Here is an 18,227-nt window from a genome sequence, read left to right as displayed (position 1 = left end):
CCGGATTCTCGAGAGATTCGGATTCTATATAAGGAGCCGCGCGTCGCCGCCATTTTTCACTCGTGCATTGTAAATGATAGGGAGAGGACGTGGCTGGCGTCCTCTCCATTTATTAATGTTGCTGCAAATATTTGTGCTTATTGCTTAATTGTGGGGACTGGGGAGTAGCTGTATTATATAGGAGGAGTACAGTGCAGAGTTTTGCTGATCAGTGACCACCAGTTTTATCCGTTCTCTGCCTGAAAAATGCTCCATATCTGTGCTCAGTGTGCTGCATATATCTGTGCTCACACTGCTTTATTGTGGGGACTGGGGACCAGCAGTATTATATAGGAGGAGTACAGTGCAGAGTTTTGCTGATCAGTGACCACCAGTTTTATCCATTCTCTGCCTGAAAAACGCTCCATATCTGTGCTCAGTGTGCTGCATATATCTGTGCTCACACTGCTTTATTGTGGGGACTGGGGACCAGCAGTATTATATAGGAGGAGTACAGTGCAGAGTTTTGCTGACAGTGACCACCAGTATATATAGCAGTACGGTACGGAAGGCCACTGCTCTACCTACCTCTGTGTCGTCAAGTATACTATCCATCTAGATTCTATACCTGTGGTGCATTTTAGTTTTGCAGTTTGCTGACAGTGACCAGCAGTCAGTGGCGGATCCAGGAGGGGGCACGCGGGCCCGTGCCCCCCCTGTCATGTCTGGCACTTTAAAAAACAACAACAGAGCAGTCCCTTTTAAAAAGAAGTGGCGGCGCAGACGGCGCCCGCCGCGATGAAGGGTCTGGCAGCGGCGGCGGCAGAGCCGTATTAAGGGGGGGCCTGGGGGTAAGTACCCCGGGCCGCCCAATCTGAAAGGGCCCCCCGCCGCAGATCGGATCTCTCTTCAATCCGATCTGCGGCGCTGCACTTACGTGTCCCGGCTCCCCAGCACAGTTGCCCTGTTCCTGACGTCCTCCTCTTTCTTCAGTGCAGCCTGCGACACGCCAATGACTGAGCCGCAGGCTTGCTGAGCCGGACAGCAATTGGACAGCAATTGGACAGCTGAGCCGTCGCTCAACTGCCCTGACTAAGAGTGCTCTAAGAGCGGTAGTCAGGGCAGCTGAGCGGTGGCTCAGCTGTCCAATTGCTGTCCGGCTCAGCAAGCCTGCGGCTCAGTCATTGGCGCGCCGCAGGCTGCACTGAAGAAGGAGGAGAGATGCGTGGAGAACCGGAGGCTGTAGCTAATGTAAGGCTGGCTAAATTTTTATATTTTAATATATTTTATTCTTGGTCATATGTTCATATATATATATAATATATATATATATATATATATGTGTGTATATATATATATATATATATATGTGTATGTATATATATATATATATGTGTGTATATATATATATATATATATATAGATACTCTGTAATCAAATAAAAAAGAAGGAGCGCTCTTGTGAGGCCACGCACACCTTCATGGGGCCGCACGCCTTCGGCATGAACAAGGTGCCCCCCCTGTCATTTTTTCCAGGATCCGCCCCTGCCACCAGTATATATAGCAGTACGGTACGGAAGGCCACTGCTCTACCTACCTCTGTGTCGTCAAGTATACTTTCTATCTAGATTCTATACCTGTGGTGCATTTTAGTTTTGCAGTTTGCTGACAGTGACCACCAGTATATATAGCAGTACGGTACGGAAGGCCACTGCTCTACCTACCTCTGTGTCGTCAAGTATACTATCCATCTAGATTCTATACCTGTGGTGCATTTTAGTTTTGCAGTTTGCTGACAGTGACCACCAGTATATATAGCAGTACGGTACGGAAGGCCACTGCTCTACCGACCTCTGTGTCGTCAAGTATACTATCCATCTAGATTCTATACCTGTGGTGCATTTTAGTTTTGCAGTTTGCTGACAGTGACCACCAGTATATATAGCAGTACGGTACGGAAGGCCACTGCTCTACCTACCTCTGTGTCGTCAAGTATACTATCCATCTAGATTCTATACCTGTGGTGCATTTTAGTTTTGCAGTTTGCTGACAGTGACCACCAGTATATATAGCAGTACGGTACGGAAGGCCACTGCTCTACCTACCTCTGTGTCGTCAAGTATACTATCCATCTAGATTCTATACCTGTGGTGCATTTTAGTTTTGCAGTTTGCTGACAGTGACCACCAGTATATATAGCAGTACGGTACGGAAGGCCACTGCTCTACCTACCTCTGTGTCGTCAAGTATACTATCCATCTAGATTCTATACCTGTGGTGCATTTTAGTTTTGCAGTTTGCTGACAGTGACCACCAGTATATATAGCAGTACGGTACGGAAGGCCACTGCTCTACCTACCTCTGTGTCGTCAAGTATACTATCCATCTAGATTCTATACCTGTGGTGTATTTTAGTTTTGCAGTTTGCTGACAGTGAATACCAGTATATATAGCAGTACGGTACGGAAGGCCACTGCTCTACCTACCTCTGTGTCGTCAAGTATACTATCCATCTAGATTCTATACCTGTGGTGCATTTTAGTTTTGCAGTTTGCTGACAGTGACCACCAGTATATTTAGCAGTATGGTACGGAAGGCCACTGCTCTACCTACCTCTGTGTTGTCAAGTATACTATCCATCTAGATTCTATACCTGTGGTGCATTTTAGTTTTGCAGTTTGCTGACAGTGACCACCAGTATATATAGCAGTACGGTACGGAAGGCCACTGCTTTACCTACCTCTGTGTCGTCAAGTATACCATCCATCCATACCTGTGGTGCATTTCAGTTGTGCGCAGTATATATAGTAGTAGGCCATTGCTATTGATACTGGCATATAATTCCACACATTAAAAAATGGAGAACAAAAATGTGGAGGTTAAAATACTGAAAGATCAAGATCCACTTCCACCTCGTGCTGAAGCAGCTGCCACTAGTCATGGCCGAGACGATGAAATGCCATCAACGTCGTCTGCCAAGGCCGATGCCCAATGTCATATTAGAGAGCATGTAAAATCCAAAAAACAAAAGTTCAGTAAAATGACCCAAAAATCAAAATTGAAAGCGTCTGATGAGAAGCGTAAACTTGCCAATATGCCATTTACGACACGGAGTGGCAAGGAACGGCTGAGGCCCTGGCCTATGTTCATGGCTAGTGGTTCAGATTCACATGAGGATGGAAGCACTCATCCTCTCGCTAGAAAAATGAAAAGACTTAAGCTGGCAAAAGCACAGCAAAGAACTGTGCATTCTTCTAAATCACAAATCCCCAAGGAGAGTCCAATTGTGTCGGTTGCAATGCCTGACCTTCCCAACACTGGACGGGAAGAGCTTGTGCCTTCCACCATTTGCAAGCCCCCTGCAAGTGCTGGAAGGAGCACCCGCAGTCCAGTTCCTGATAGTCAAATTGAAGATGTCACTGTTGAAGTACACCAGGATGAGGATATGGGTGTTGCTGGCGCTGGGGAGGAAATTGACAAGGAGGATTCTGATGGTGAGGTGGTTTGTTTAAGTCAGGCACCCGGGGAGACACCTGTTGTCCGTGGGATGAATATGGCCATTGACATGCCTGGTCAAAATACAAAAAAAATCAGCTCTTCGGTGTGGAATTAATTCAACACAAATGCGGACAACAGGTGTCAAGCCGTGTGTTGCCTTTGTCAAGCTGTAATAAGTAGGGGTAAGGACGTTAACCACCTAGGAACATCCTCCCTTATACATCACCTGGACCGCATTCATCAGAAGTCAGTGACAAGTTCAAAACTTTGGATGACAGCGGAAGTAGTCCACTGACCACTAAATCCCTTCCTCTTCCTCTTGTAACCAAGCTCCTGCAAACCACACTACCAACTCCCTCAGTGTCAATTTCCACCTTACACAGGAAAGCCAATAGTCCTGCAGGCCATGTCACTGGCAAGTCTGACGAGTCCTCTCCTGCCTGGGATTCCTCCGATGCATCCTTGAGTGTAACGCCTACTGCTGCTGGTGCTGCTGTTGTTGCTGCTGGGAGTCAATCGTCATCCCAGAGGGGAAGTCGGAAGACCACTTGTACTACTTCCAGTAAGCAATTGACCGTCCAACAGTCCTTTGCGAGGAAAATGAAATATCACAGCAGTCATCCTGCTGCAAAGCGGATAACTCAGGTCTTGTCAGCCTGGGTGGTGAGAAACGTGTGTCCGGTATCCACCGTTAATTCACAGGCAACTAGAGACTTGATTGAGGTACTGTGTCCCCGGTACCAAATACCATCTAGGTTCCATTTCTCTAGGCAGGCGATACCGAAAATGTACACAGACAACAGAAAAAGAGTCACCAGTGTCCTAAAAAATGCAGTTGTACCCAATGTCCACTTAACCACGGACATGTGGACAAGTGGAGCCGGGCAGACTCAGGACTATATGACTGTGACAGCCCACTGGGTAGATGTATTGCCTTCCGCAGAAAGAACAGCAGCGGCGGCACCAGTAGCAGCATCTCGCAAATGCCAACTCGTTCCTAGGCAGGCTATGCTTTGTATCAATGCTTTCCATAAGAGGCACACAGCTGACAACCTCTTACGGAAACTGAGGAACATCATCGCAGAATGGCTTACCCCAATTGGACTCTCCTGGGAATTTGTGACATCGGACAACGCCACCAATATTGTGCGTGCATTACATCTGGGCAAATTCCAGCACGTCCCATGTTTTGTACATACATTGAATTTGGTGGTGCAGAATTATTTAAAAAACGACAGGGGCATGCAAGAGATGCTGTCGGTGGCCCGAAGAATTGCGGGCCACTTTCGGCATTCAGCCACCACGTACCGAAGACTGGAGCACCAGCAAACAGTCCTGAACCTGCCCTACCATCATCTGAAGCAAGAGGTGGTAACGAGGTGGAATTCAACCCTCTATATACTTCAGAGGATGGAGGAGCAGTAAAAGGCCATTCAAGCCTATACATCTGCCCACGATATAGGCAAAGGAGGGGGAATGCACCTGACTCAAGCGCATTGGAGAATGATTTCAACATTGTGCAAGGTTCTGCAACCCTTTGAACTTGCCACACGTGAAGTCAGTTCAGACACTGCCAGCCTGAGTTAGGTCATTCCCCTCATCAGGCTTTTGCGAAGAAGCTGGAGACATTGAAGGAGGAGCTAAAACAGAGCGATTCCGCTAGGCATGTGGGACTTGTGGATGGAGCCCTTAATTCGCTTAACCAGGATTCACGGGTGGTCAATCTGTTGAAATCAGAGCACTACATTTTGGCCACCGTGCTCGATCCTAGATTTAAAACCTACGTTGTATCTCTCTTTCCAGCAGACACAAGTCTGCAGAGGTTCAAAGACCTGCTGGTGAGAAAATTGTCAAGTCAAGCGGAACGTGACCCGTCAACAGCTCCTCCTTCACATTCTCCCGCAACTGGGGGTGCGAGGAAAAGGCTAAGAATTCCGAGCCCACCCGCTGGCGGTGATGCAGAGCAGTCTGGAGCGAGTGCTGACATCTGGTCCGGACTGAAGGACCTGCCAATGATTACTGACATGTCGTCTACTGTCACTGCATATGATTCTGTCACCATTGAAAGAATGGTGGAGGATTATATGAGTGACCGCATCCAAGTAGGCATGTCAGACAGTCCGTACGTATACTGGCAGGAAAAAGAGGCAATTTGGAGGCCCTTGCACAAACTGGCTTTATTCTACCTAAGTTGCCCTCCCTCCAGTGTGTACTCCGAAAGAGTGTTTAGTGCAGCCGCTCACCTTGTCAGCAATCGGCGTACGAGGTTACTTCCAGAAAATGTGGAGAAGATGATGTTCATCAAAATGAATTATAATCAATTCCTCCATGGAGACATTCACCAGCAATTGCCTCCAGAAAGTACACAGGGATCTGAGATGGTGAATTCCAGTGGGGACGAATTAATAATCTGTGAGGAGGGGGATGTACACAGTGAAAGGGGTGAGGAATTGGAGGATGATGATGAGGTGGACATCTTGCCTCTGTAGAGCCAGTTTGTGCAAGGAGAGATTGATTGCTTCTTTTTTGGTGGGGGCCCAAACCAACCAGTCATTTCAGTCACAGTCGTGTGGCAGACCCTGTCGCTGAAATGATGGGTTCATTAAAGTGTGCATGTCCTGTTTATACAACATAAGGGTGGGTGGGAGGGCCCAAGGACAATTCCATCTTGCACCTCTTTTTTCTTTCATTTTTCTTTGCATCATGTGCTGTTTGGGGACTATTTTTTTAAGTGCCATCCTGTCTGACACTGCAGTGCCACTCCTAGATGGGCCAGGTGTTTGTGTCGGCCACTTGTGTCGCTTAGCTTAGTCACACAGCGACCTTGTTGCGCCTCTTTTTTTCTTTGCATCATGTGCTGTTTGGGGACAATTTTTTTTAAGTGCCATCCTGTCTGACACTGCAGTGCCACTCCTAGATGGGCCAGGTGTTTATGTCGGCCACTTGTGTCGCTTAGCTTAGTCACACAGCGACCTTGGTGCGCCTCTTTTTTTCTTTGCATCATGTGCTGTTTGGGGACTATTTTTTGAAGTGCCATCCTGCCTGACACTGCAGTGCCACTCCTAGATGGGCCAGGTATTTGTGTCGGCCACTTGTGTCGCTTAGCTTAGCCATCCAGCGACCTTGGTGCAAATTTTAGGACTAAAAATAATATTGTGAGGTGTTCAGAATAGACTGAAAATGAGTGTAAATTATGGTTATTGATGTTAATAATACTATGGGATCAAAATGACCCCCAAATTCTATGATTTAAGCTATTTTTGAGGGTTTTTTGTAAAAAAACACCCGAATCCAAAACACACCCGAATCCGACAAAAAAATTTCAGGGAGGTTTTGGCAAAACGCGTCCGAATCCAAAACACGGCCGCGGAACCAAATCCAAAACCAAAACACAAAACCCGAAAAATTTCCGGTGCACATCTCTATATTTTATACAATTAGTGCAATTTTGTCACCACAATTTCTATATTCTAATCAGACACCATGGGGTGGCACACATGTCAAACCGTAATGCAGGGTCCTAAGCTTTAAACCAGTCCCTGGTTGTAGACAAGTTCTCCATAACCAGTACCTGGCACCACTCCAACAAACAAAAAAGGGGAGAAAATAAGTTATTTGGATTATATCAAAACTGCCATATTTACTTTGCAGACTCAACTCCTGGACTGGATTCAGATGTAGCATCCTGTGTAGCAGCTGCAGACTCCTCAGCTTTTGGTGCCTCTGGTTCAGTGGTAGAAACAGTAGTAGGGACCTCTTCTGCAGGTTTTTCCTCATGCTCTGGCTTACTTTCCATGGTGTGTGAGTATTGTATTTTTAAAAAAAAAAATGTATTATTTAAGAGGACTACTAATACCAGTGCCCTTAATGTCCCAATGTTATTCTTTAAGTATCAGCATGCGGGGAAGGATTACTGGGACCTGTACTTTCACCTGTAAAATATAACATTATTCCTTACTTATTAAACTTTAATGCTAAAGTTGTTTGTTTTCCATAGAAAAATATCTGGATGCGAGTTTTCATTGTGAGTTTTGGTAAAAGGCAGAAACATGTGAGTTTATATGTTCCTGCACCCTATCACATGTGTGAGTCCTAAAAAAGTGCAAGTTTAAAGCTAAACTCACACTTTTTAAGAACTCTAACCCTATTTACCCCCATATCTTGAATTTATTCATCAATTTCTGTTTTTGGTAAGTCCTATTCAGAATGACAAATTTTTATGTGAGTTGGAATGATAGTAACAGGTATCCCCTTGGCTACTGTGTTCCCTGCTGAAATACAGCAGACTTTTTTGTAAAGGAGTGAAGAGGACAGCACAAGATTGCACTGACATTTGAGTTTCAGCCAGCTTGGTTGTTGAAAACTATTATGCGAAAATGTAAAATTTACAGAACTTCATGCAATACATACTTTTCAGTTTTTGGTAGAATTATCTATACATAACAAAGCTATAAGGATTTTGTCTGTGCATAGCATTTTTTTTAAACTTTTTTTATGAACTATGGAGACGAAAAAATTCAAATTCAAAATTTTTGTCTGTCTGTCTGTTCCAGCATCATGCAAAAACTACTGGATGAATTTGGATTGCATTTTTTGCTATTGTATAGCTTAGTGACATAGAGAAAAACTGAGGTATATATGATCTTGATCAGGGATAGGAGAAATAAAGGAAAAAACAGATGCTTGACCCTTGGTAAAAGCAATGTGCATGCTTCTCAAGTCCAAAATGACTAGATATGTGGAATTTCTGAACTCGCTTAGTACAGCTGGACTTCCAGTGCACAGCATTGCACTGAAAGTTGGTATTCTGATGATGACTCTGCGAAACATGACTCCACCCAAGCTATGCAATGGAACCCGACTTTAAGTGACTGCAGAGGAACCTAACTGAGGCAAAGATTCTAACAAGATATGGTGCAGTGATATTGTATTTATACAGAGTCGGGCTGGCCCACAGGGGTCCAGGGGAAACTCCCAGTGGGCCCACCTCCTCTTCCATGTTACATTATACTGCACATGACTATAGTCTGCTTTCTAGAGTGTATTGCTGTTGTTAATCTGGCACATTATCATAAATGCACTAGCATTATTTACTATATATATTTATAAAGGGGCCCAGTCCATATACTATCTAATGGTTAACAAAGCAAGATACTGTAGAAAATGCACCATAGCCGTGCAGTATAAAGCCTCTGTGGTGGCTAGCCACACCCCTACTGGATGCTGGCCACATCCATGTGCAAGGGACCCTACCACAGCATTCCCCTGGTGGACCCTATATGCCCCAGTCTGATACTGTATTTATACCATGTATACCCCTTATCCCCAACAATTTTCATTTTCTGTTCAAGTGCCTGCAGTTTCCTGTAAGCTTCTGTTTTTCTATAAGGATCAACAAGTGACAGGGGCAAACGGTAAGGGCTGCAGGTATAGATCTCATGAGCAGCTGCTTCTCTTATGGGCAGCTTTAGGTGGCTTACCCGCAAGATAGTAACCCCAAGCATCTTTTTGTATAAATCCCTTAAGGAAGAAATGCAAATATAGTTTCAAAAGAAATTTTGTGACCAATGTGTACAATATAAAATATACATCACAAATATTAGATAGCATTTCTGTCTTTGTAAAAAAATAGTTTCACTGAGCAATAACAGATATCCACATGAGCGAAGCCACGGGCAAATGCTAGCTCGTTAAATATACTGTAACCATGAAGCTATTCATTTTTAACAATATATGAAATATAAATGATACAATCTTTTTACTGTCCAATTGTTCACCATCTACAGACATGATACATATGTTGAAGAACTAATTTATTTAACATAAATAACATATATAGGAGCCCAAGTGAGCACCTGCAGAAATTGGGTTGTCTTGGAATACAGCAAAATGTATAGAAAGCCCAGTAGACACCTAATCGTACTCACTGCCTGACACTCCATCAATTCAATTAAATACTATAGTATTTTAGTTAGTTTTTATTTTTATGTAAGATAACCAAAATAATTACTAAAATTGATTTACAATAAGTAATATTAATATTGTCATAAAACCTTGTGCATACTAAACAATATGTGGCTAAATTAATTTCACAGCTATTGAAAATAATAACACTCCAGATCTCCAAAACAAATGAAAGCTCATTCAATGTCAGTGGAAAACGTTATTTATTTTTATATACAACGAGGTACTGTTTTATAATAAAAGGGTCAATGAAAGGAGTTGAATAGCCGGGAAACTGCGTGATCTTGTGATATCGCTGGATCCCAGTAGTTGTATGGCCACCAGTGGTCCCCGCTGTTACCAGACGGTTGTGAAGGCTTGCACACTGGCACTATTCGGACCACAGTGGGGACTGGATTAAAGGAGAGGACATATGGATATCCACACCCGCAAAGGACACCAGAAGGGTATATTTGTGCCCAGGGCCGCCATCAAAGGGGGGCCCTGTGCACACTTGTCCCGGCCACTATGACAGAGAGTGGAGGTCCTGGGCTGCTCAAACAGCTTGCCGTAGCTATTCCCTGCCTGAGGCCGCTGCCGTTCCCCTTCCCCTGAGGCTGTCATCGGCGGGCCGCAGGCTGCTCTCTTCCGCCCGCCGCCTCCCGCTGCCGATCATACTAAGCAAGCTGCAGCTTGCTGTTTAATAAAGTTTGTTGGAGCCAGGCACGACATGACATCATGACATCACGCCGTGCCAGTGAAGTGAAGAGGAGCCGCTCAGCAGTCAGCCGCCACACTGGACAACAGATTGAAGAGCTCATGAGGGCAGGAGCAGACAGAGTGGGTGAGAGGACGCTCAGGACGGATTTACAAAGGGTAAGTATTACTGTATGTATGTGTTTTGTGATTGTTGTGAGTAACACTTAAGACAGGATGGTCCCTCCCCCTAATGTAATATTTAATGATTCCCCCATCCCATACATATTTCATGAGCACCCATCACGTTTGATAATGTATACATTTTTATTTATTTTAATAAGGTGTTAAATATTTTTTGTAAAAGTGGGGGCCGGGGGGTGGGCTGCCTATTATGTCAGTCCCAGGCCCCTCAATTTCTGGTGGCAGCCCTGTTTGTACCCCTGTGGGGCATGGGACACGGACCCCTCACAACAGAAGACCCAACCCATCACATCCCAGTATCTACCAAGCACCAAGAACTTATTCGATAGACCTGTATGGTCACAACCAAAACATTTGTTACCTGCAATTACTGATATGTGTTTTGCTTTCTGACTCATTGCTGAAATTATTTGCAGCCTACGGTATTATCTCATATTGCAATCACAAACTTTCATTAATATTTAATATTACTATTACATGTACAGTTTGCATTTACAATTGTAACATTAACCCATTGTGCATTTAACCTATGTGAGGCATCCCATACCTACTCTTTAGCATAACATATATGTTGAGCACTGTGACACCATTTCAATAAAATTAGTATTTCTCACTAACATACACACATCATTCTTTTAATCGCTGACCCAGCATGACTGTAATGTTGATTTATTGATGAATGAAAGGTCCAGTTGACTGAGTTACAATCATATCCTGCCTTTAGCTAGCTACACAAGCCTTTTACCAGCAGTGCATGCCGTATTACCTATGTTTATGTCACACAGCATATCTGAATTATGCCAAACCCAACAGTTACAAGAACATATATCTATCTGTGTTTAAAATGTACAAATGATGTTCACACTGAGGATGTGGAATAGCCATATACAGTATACAGTTTATTTCAGTGTTGGAGGTACATTTGATAAAGGGAACCCTCAAAGTGGACTCTTTCCATATGTTTCTTCTCTGTGCAACATATTGATAAAAGTTAGAACTTTTACAGCAAGCATGCTCTACATCTCATTAGTGAAAAATGTATTACCAAAATACCTTTAACGACAATACCAATCCTATAAAAAGAAAACAATGTAAACAAAAAAACATATCAATGTTGTAAGTGCAAAAAAGTGCTCAATAAAAAATGGTCCTCCTTAAATTATATGGAAGGAAAAGACTGCAAATGGCATAATTCCAGATACAACATTTATAAAGAAAAATTATAAAAACTAAGTAAAATATACTGTATATACAAGCTCCAACAAAGATTTCAGCATAGACATTTACCGAGCTTGGCTACAAAATTGTTGTTAAACTGTTTTAAAGTACAGTATCTGTGCCATTTGAACAGATGGATGCAAAATTCAGAATTAGAATATGCAGTTGTTTTCATTATAAGAGGCAAATATACTGAAGTAGCTACACAGAACAGTATAAACATTGCAATTCCTCGATCTACTGCATTAAAAATGGAGCTATGCCACGGCATTGCTATTACATTAATACTTATGTTTTGCATGTATGTAATACAGGTTGAGTATCCCTTATCCCACATTTTTGGGTCCCCTACTGAGATAATGACATAAATATTATATATATTATATATATTATTTATAAATATATATATTTAAAGATAATATATATAATACATATGTCATTATCTCAGTAGGGGACCCAAAAATGTGTGATTTTGAATTCTGGATAATGGATATTCAACCTGTATTATTAAAATTTAATCTAGGGCACCTAAAGAGAACTGACCCTTATCACAAAGCAGTCAGAAAAATAACACCTTTAAATACATTTTATAATTTATTCCTAATATATTTTCTTACATGATGGAATCAAAAAGTTTTTTTCCTCTGGCATATATACCAATTTTCAATACAAAATATTTTGTACAGTTAAAAAAAATCCCTAAATAAGGTAAACCAAATATTGCATGCATGTATATCCCATATTTTCATTTACAAAATGCTCAGAATCTTGTAGTATCATGGATAATTGTCATGTAAATATAAAGTATATAGTCATACATAAGTCACTTCTTGCCCTTAAAGTGGAACATTAGATTTAAGCATGGCCAGTTCTAGATCTAGATCTAGTGCTAATGCACAGATGAGCCACAGGCTCTCCATTTGTTTATTTTTAACTTCGGATGACATTAAAAGGCTTAGGGGGATTTCAATTTAATACAATGTGCCGCGATGCCTGGATACACACATATTGACCATATTTGGTAGGGCCGATATGGCAGTCATGTTGTGCCATTCCAGAACAGCACATTGCGTCCTTCAAACTGAATTTAAGCCACCCTTTTCAGAAGTCTACCCCAAATTGTCACATTAAATAACCTTTTCAAATTTTTGCTTTAAATGTTTTGAACTTTTGTAAGAAGTTCATATTTGAAAATTTATTTAAATGTTTTAATTGGACAAGTGGTTATAGGACCTCTAAGGACAGCTGATAGATTTGTTGAGGGGTGTATTTAGCAAAAGGAGTAAATAGTTACATAATCAACTACTCTCTCATTTTATTTGCAGTTAATGAAGAAAAAAATCAGAGATTTTTTTATTTAACATTATAAGATATATTCTGTTGATCAGTAATTAGAAAAAAAATTGATTGCATGATATAAAATATAAATTGTGAAAAATGCCAAAGTGTTGAATATTTTTATAGCCTCTGTAAATAAAATGCATGCATAATATCAGGACACATCCATCTCAAAGATATTCTTATTAATTTATATTATATGCAGAAAAAGAAATGTGATAAAATTGTCTATTTTTATATTTTAACTTTGTTTAAACAGAGTTATACAGCACACTTACTAGTGAGCAAAACACTGTGCAAAATGCAATTTGTGATGTCATGTGCCTATTTTGTGCAAATACTGCACAACCAAAATTATGGATAAACACAGATGATTTTTTAAATGAACAAATGTGACAAAAGTAATATACAGTAGACTGGTGACTTCTTTCTCATGATCAATGTAAGACATAAATTAAAGCAAGGTATACCGCAGATATGAACATGTTAGAGTTCCCCTTACATCATAAAAAGTTACCGCTTCAGTATTTTTATTGCATTTTAGCTTAAAAAGATAACAATTAGAATTTAGAATTAATTTTAACTTTTTGGTTTTAATTTAAAGCATCAAACTTGAACTTCAAACCATCAATTATGCTGCAGTAATAGAATGTAAACTAAATGACCAAAAATTATGATTGTAACATGAACAAGTTTGAGACTCTGTAATGAACAGTAAATTTGATCATATTTTGAAATTGTTTAAATCATTTGATGGCTCTAATACTAAGCATCCCTGCAGACAAACTGCATGAATTTATCGACTGTGAAAGATTATAATTTAAGGCATTACAGTGTTGTGTGATCCAGTAAGAGAATCTGCTTTATTTAGGGTAGAATTATCAAAGCTTGGAGAGATATAAAGTGTAGAGAGATAAAGTACCAAAACAATCACCTTGTAAATGTAATTTTACAGGCTGTTTTTGAAAAATTACAGTTATGAGTTCATTGCTTAGTACTTTATCTCTTACTACTTATTGCTCTCCAAGCTTTAATAAATCTCCTCCTTAATCATGGGGAACTTTGAAGCTGTTTTTCATGCATTGATCTACTTTTTCCTACATGTAAGTATATTTGATTTTTACCTTTGTAAAATAAGTAAAAGGGTATTATGCCAGATCTGTAGAGCAATGTAGAAGGAGACAGCACATGAAGAATCTGGAAATTTTCAGATGCTGTTAAGATTTTGGATCTCTTCCATGGTTTGTTTGAAAGCACTTAAGGCCAGATATGTTGAAGTGAGGACATTCCCAATAGTGAAGACAGTTACATTTCGAAACACCACATCAAAATTTGGAAGTTTTTTTAAATTGTTTGTATTGCAACTAGCAGTGTTTACAGTACCTTTTTGGATGTAGAAAGTACCTATTTGGGTGAAGCCACTAAGAGGAGTTAATGAAACCCAAGTATTGATTTTACTTACATTTATATACTGTATTTAGAGAATTATTAGGTTTCTCTTTTCAGAGTTGAACACTTTATACTGAGCAAAGATTTAAAACTTTTTTTTGTCTTGGTACATGTTGTGCTTTTGACTAGTTTTTTTCTCTATGTATTACAAAAGGATAAATCACCACTCTGACCTTCATTTGGATCAATATATGACACAAGTCTTGTCTGGCTCCATTTAGCTTGATGTCAGTTACAGGTACAATAGGACTCCATAAATAGTAGTGATTTTACTCACTGATTGCATTTTCCTTTTCTCTTACTTTTGATTAAACTTCAGATGAAGATTATATATGGTTTTACATTGTTTAGCAGATTTTTTTAATTGTTTCTTAAAAAACTGCACCGTTTTTGCAGCTTGAGTACTACCCCAGAGGATTTTTGCCCCATGCTATCATGGTTGATGCTGGTTTCATGTTATGACAAGAGACCCTTTGCTTTCAGGAAATTCCCAGCCTAGCATGGTAACTTTAGTAATTGGATCTTAGTATGAATAACTTTCAGTATATGAGTTTAGTGTCTTGCCATTACTGGTACAACATGCAAAATTATAATTCTGATTCATGCAGTTACATTACAATATTGCAATGTAAAGTGTAACTCAATAGCTCATTAAATTGTAACATTTCTCGTGTCAATTTAACATTTCCTATATCTGTATGACAATAAAAATAATTGTCTAATTCATTTTTCAGACCACCAAGAGAACTAAGGTTCTTCCAATTGCAAATGAGTGAAAGAATACTTCACAAGGTTTATCATGGAAAAGGGCTCTGTACTGTACATTTCATCTCTGCAAATCTTTGCATGAATTGGTGGTGGCAAATAAAAAATGAGATTTATGGTAAGAACTTACCGTTGTTAAATCTCTTTCTGCGAGGTACACTGGGCTCCACAGGGAATGACATTGGGGTAGGATCCCGATACGAGGCACCAACAGGCTCTAAGCTTTGACTGTTCCCAGAATGCATAGCGCCGCCTCCTCTATGACCCGTGCACAGATGCTCAGTTTTTGTTCACCAGTCCAATGCAGTAGCAGGCAAAAGAGATGACAACTGTTAGTAGCCACATACACCGCATTCTCGCAACAGGAGAAACTGTCAGCGGCTAATGCCATACCAACCCAAAGCAGCTAAGTGCATCAGGGTGGGCGCCCTGTGGAGCCCAGTGTACCTCGCAGAAAGAGATTTAACAACGTTAAGTTCTTACCATAAATCACTTTTTCTGCTGCGGGATACACTGGGCTCCACAGGGAATGACATTGGGGATGTCCTAAAGCAGTTCCTTATGGGAGGGGATGCACTGGGAGTTGGATGTATCGAAGGCATAGAGCCTTATGAACGTGTTCACTGAGGACCACGTAGCCGCCTTGCACAATTGTTCCAGGGTCGCATCACGGCGGGGCGCCCAAGAAGGTCCAACAGACTGAGTAGAATGGACCTTTATAGTAGCAGGAGCTGGATGACCAGCCTGTACATTAGCATGTGCAATCACCATTCTAATCCATCTGGCCAAGGTCTGCTTGTGAGCAGGCCAGCCACATTTGTGAAAACCAAACAGTACAAAGAGAGAATCAGATTTTCTGATAGGAGCTGTCCTCTTCACATAGATACGGAAAGCCCATACCATGTCCAAAGACCACTCTTTGGAAGACAATTCAGGACAGGCAAAGGCCGGAACCACAATCTCCTGATTAAGGTGGAAAGAAGACACCACCTTAGGTAGGTACCTGGGACGTGTTCTAAGATCTGCCCGGTCACGGTGAAAAATCAGATATGGGGACTTACAGGACAAAGCACCCAAATCCAGCACCCGTCTGGCAGAGGCAATAGCCAGCAGAAACAACACCTTAAGAGAAAGCCACTAAAGGTCTGCTGATTGAGGCTCAAACGGATACCCTTGCAATGCATCCAGAACCACCGACAAGTCCCAAGGAGCCACAGGCGGGACGTAAGGAGTGTGAATCCACAAAACACCCTGAGTAAATGTATGAACATCAGGTAAAGTTGCAATTTTTCTCTGGAACCAAACTAACAGGGCATAAATATGAACCTTGATGGAGGCCAGACTAAGGCCCAAGTCCAAGCCCTGTTGTAGAAAGGCCAAAAGATTGGCCGTACTAAACTTGTAAGCGTCATAGTAACATAGTAACATAGTACCTAATGTTGAAAAAAGACAATTGTCCATCGAGTTCAACCTATTTGTGGTCTCCTATGCATGATTATTTTGTAGAAAATTTTGACTGAAGTTGATGACTGCCGTTACGTTTTACCCCTCTTTTTTATAATAACCATAGTGCATGACTATGCCCTGTAACCCTGGATATTCTTATCCATTAGGAATTCATCTAACCCATTCTTAAAGGTGTTGACTGAGTCTGCCATTACAACTCCCTCAGGCAGGGAATTCCAAACACGTATCGTCCTTACCGTAAAAAAGCCTTTACGCCGTATTGTGCGGAATCTCCTCTCCTCTAACCTGAGCGAGTGTCCACGAGTTCTCTGTGTTGATCTAACAAAAAACAGGTCCTGCGCAAGATCTGTATATTGTCCCCTTATATATTTGTAAATGTTGATCATGTCTCCTCTTAATCTCCTCTTTTCCAGTGTAAACATGCCTAGTCTTGCAAGCCTTTCCTCGTATTCCAGCGTCTCCATACCCTTAATTAGTTTGGTCGCCCTCCTTTGATCCTTTTCTAGCTCCAGGATATCCTTTTTGTAGTAAGGTGCCCAGAACTGTACACAGTATTCAAGGTGTGGCCTCACAAGTGATTTATATAACGGGAGTATAATACTCTCGTCCCTAGCATCAATTCCCCGTTTTATGCATGCTAATATCTTATTAGCCTTCTTTGCTGCAGTCCTACTTTGGGTACTACTGCTTAGTTTGCTATCTATGAGTACACCTAAGTCCTTTTCCAGTACAGAATCCCGTAATTTTACCCCATTTAGTAGGTAGGTGTTATTTTTGTTCTTGTTACCACAGTGCATTACCTTACAATTGTCTGTATTGAAGCGCATTCTCCATTTCGCTGCCCACGCTTCTAATTTAACTAAGTCGTTCTGAAGCGACTCAGCATCCCCCTCTGCATTTATAACTTTACACAATTTGGTATCATCTGCAAAAATTGACACCATGCTCTCTAGACCTTCTGTTAGGTTGTTAATGAAAATATTGAACAATAGCGGTCCTAATACTGAGCCTTGCGGCACACCACTAAGCACTTCAGTCCAAGTTGAAAAAGATCCATTAACCACAACGCGCTGCTCCCTATTATCTAACCAGTTTTTGACCCAAGTGCATATTGTGCTTCCTAGCCCTGATTCTTGTAGCTTGTAGATAACTCTCATGTGTGGTACAGTATCGAATGCTTTCGCAAAATCTAAAAAGATTACATCCACCTCTTTACCCTGATCTAGGTTTGCGCTTACTGTTTCATAAAAGCCAAGTAAATTGGTTTGACAGGATCTGTCCTTCATAAACCCATGTTGATTCCTTTTAATGACCTTATTGACTTCATGGAACTTCTGAATACTATCTCTTAGAATACCTTCCAATACTTTCCCCACTATAGATGTAAGACTAACCGGTCTATAATTACCTGGTTCAGATTTACTTCCCTTTTTGAAAATAGGCACTACTTCCGCTATACGCCAGTCTTTGGGAACCATACCTGATATTACTGAATCCTTAAAGATCAAAAATAGCGGTTTTGCAAGTTCAGAGTGAAGCTCCATTAGAACCCTTGGGTGAATACCATCGGGACCTGGTGACTTACTAATCTTTAAATGTTTTAATCGGTCATAGACTACTTCCTCGCATAAATAAGTACCTATCAGTGGGATATTCTCATTATTGAGATTA

The sequence above is a fragment of the Pseudophryne corroboree genome, chromosome 6 (genome assembly GCF_028390025.1).
Source record: "Pseudophryne corroboree isolate aPseCor3 chromosome 6, aPseCor3.hap2, whole genome shotgun sequence".
Classification (NCBI taxonomy): domain Eukaryota; kingdom Metazoa; phylum Chordata; class Amphibia; order Anura; family Myobatrachidae; genus Pseudophryne; species Pseudophryne corroboree.
This window is presented reverse-complemented; position numbering follows the sequence as displayed.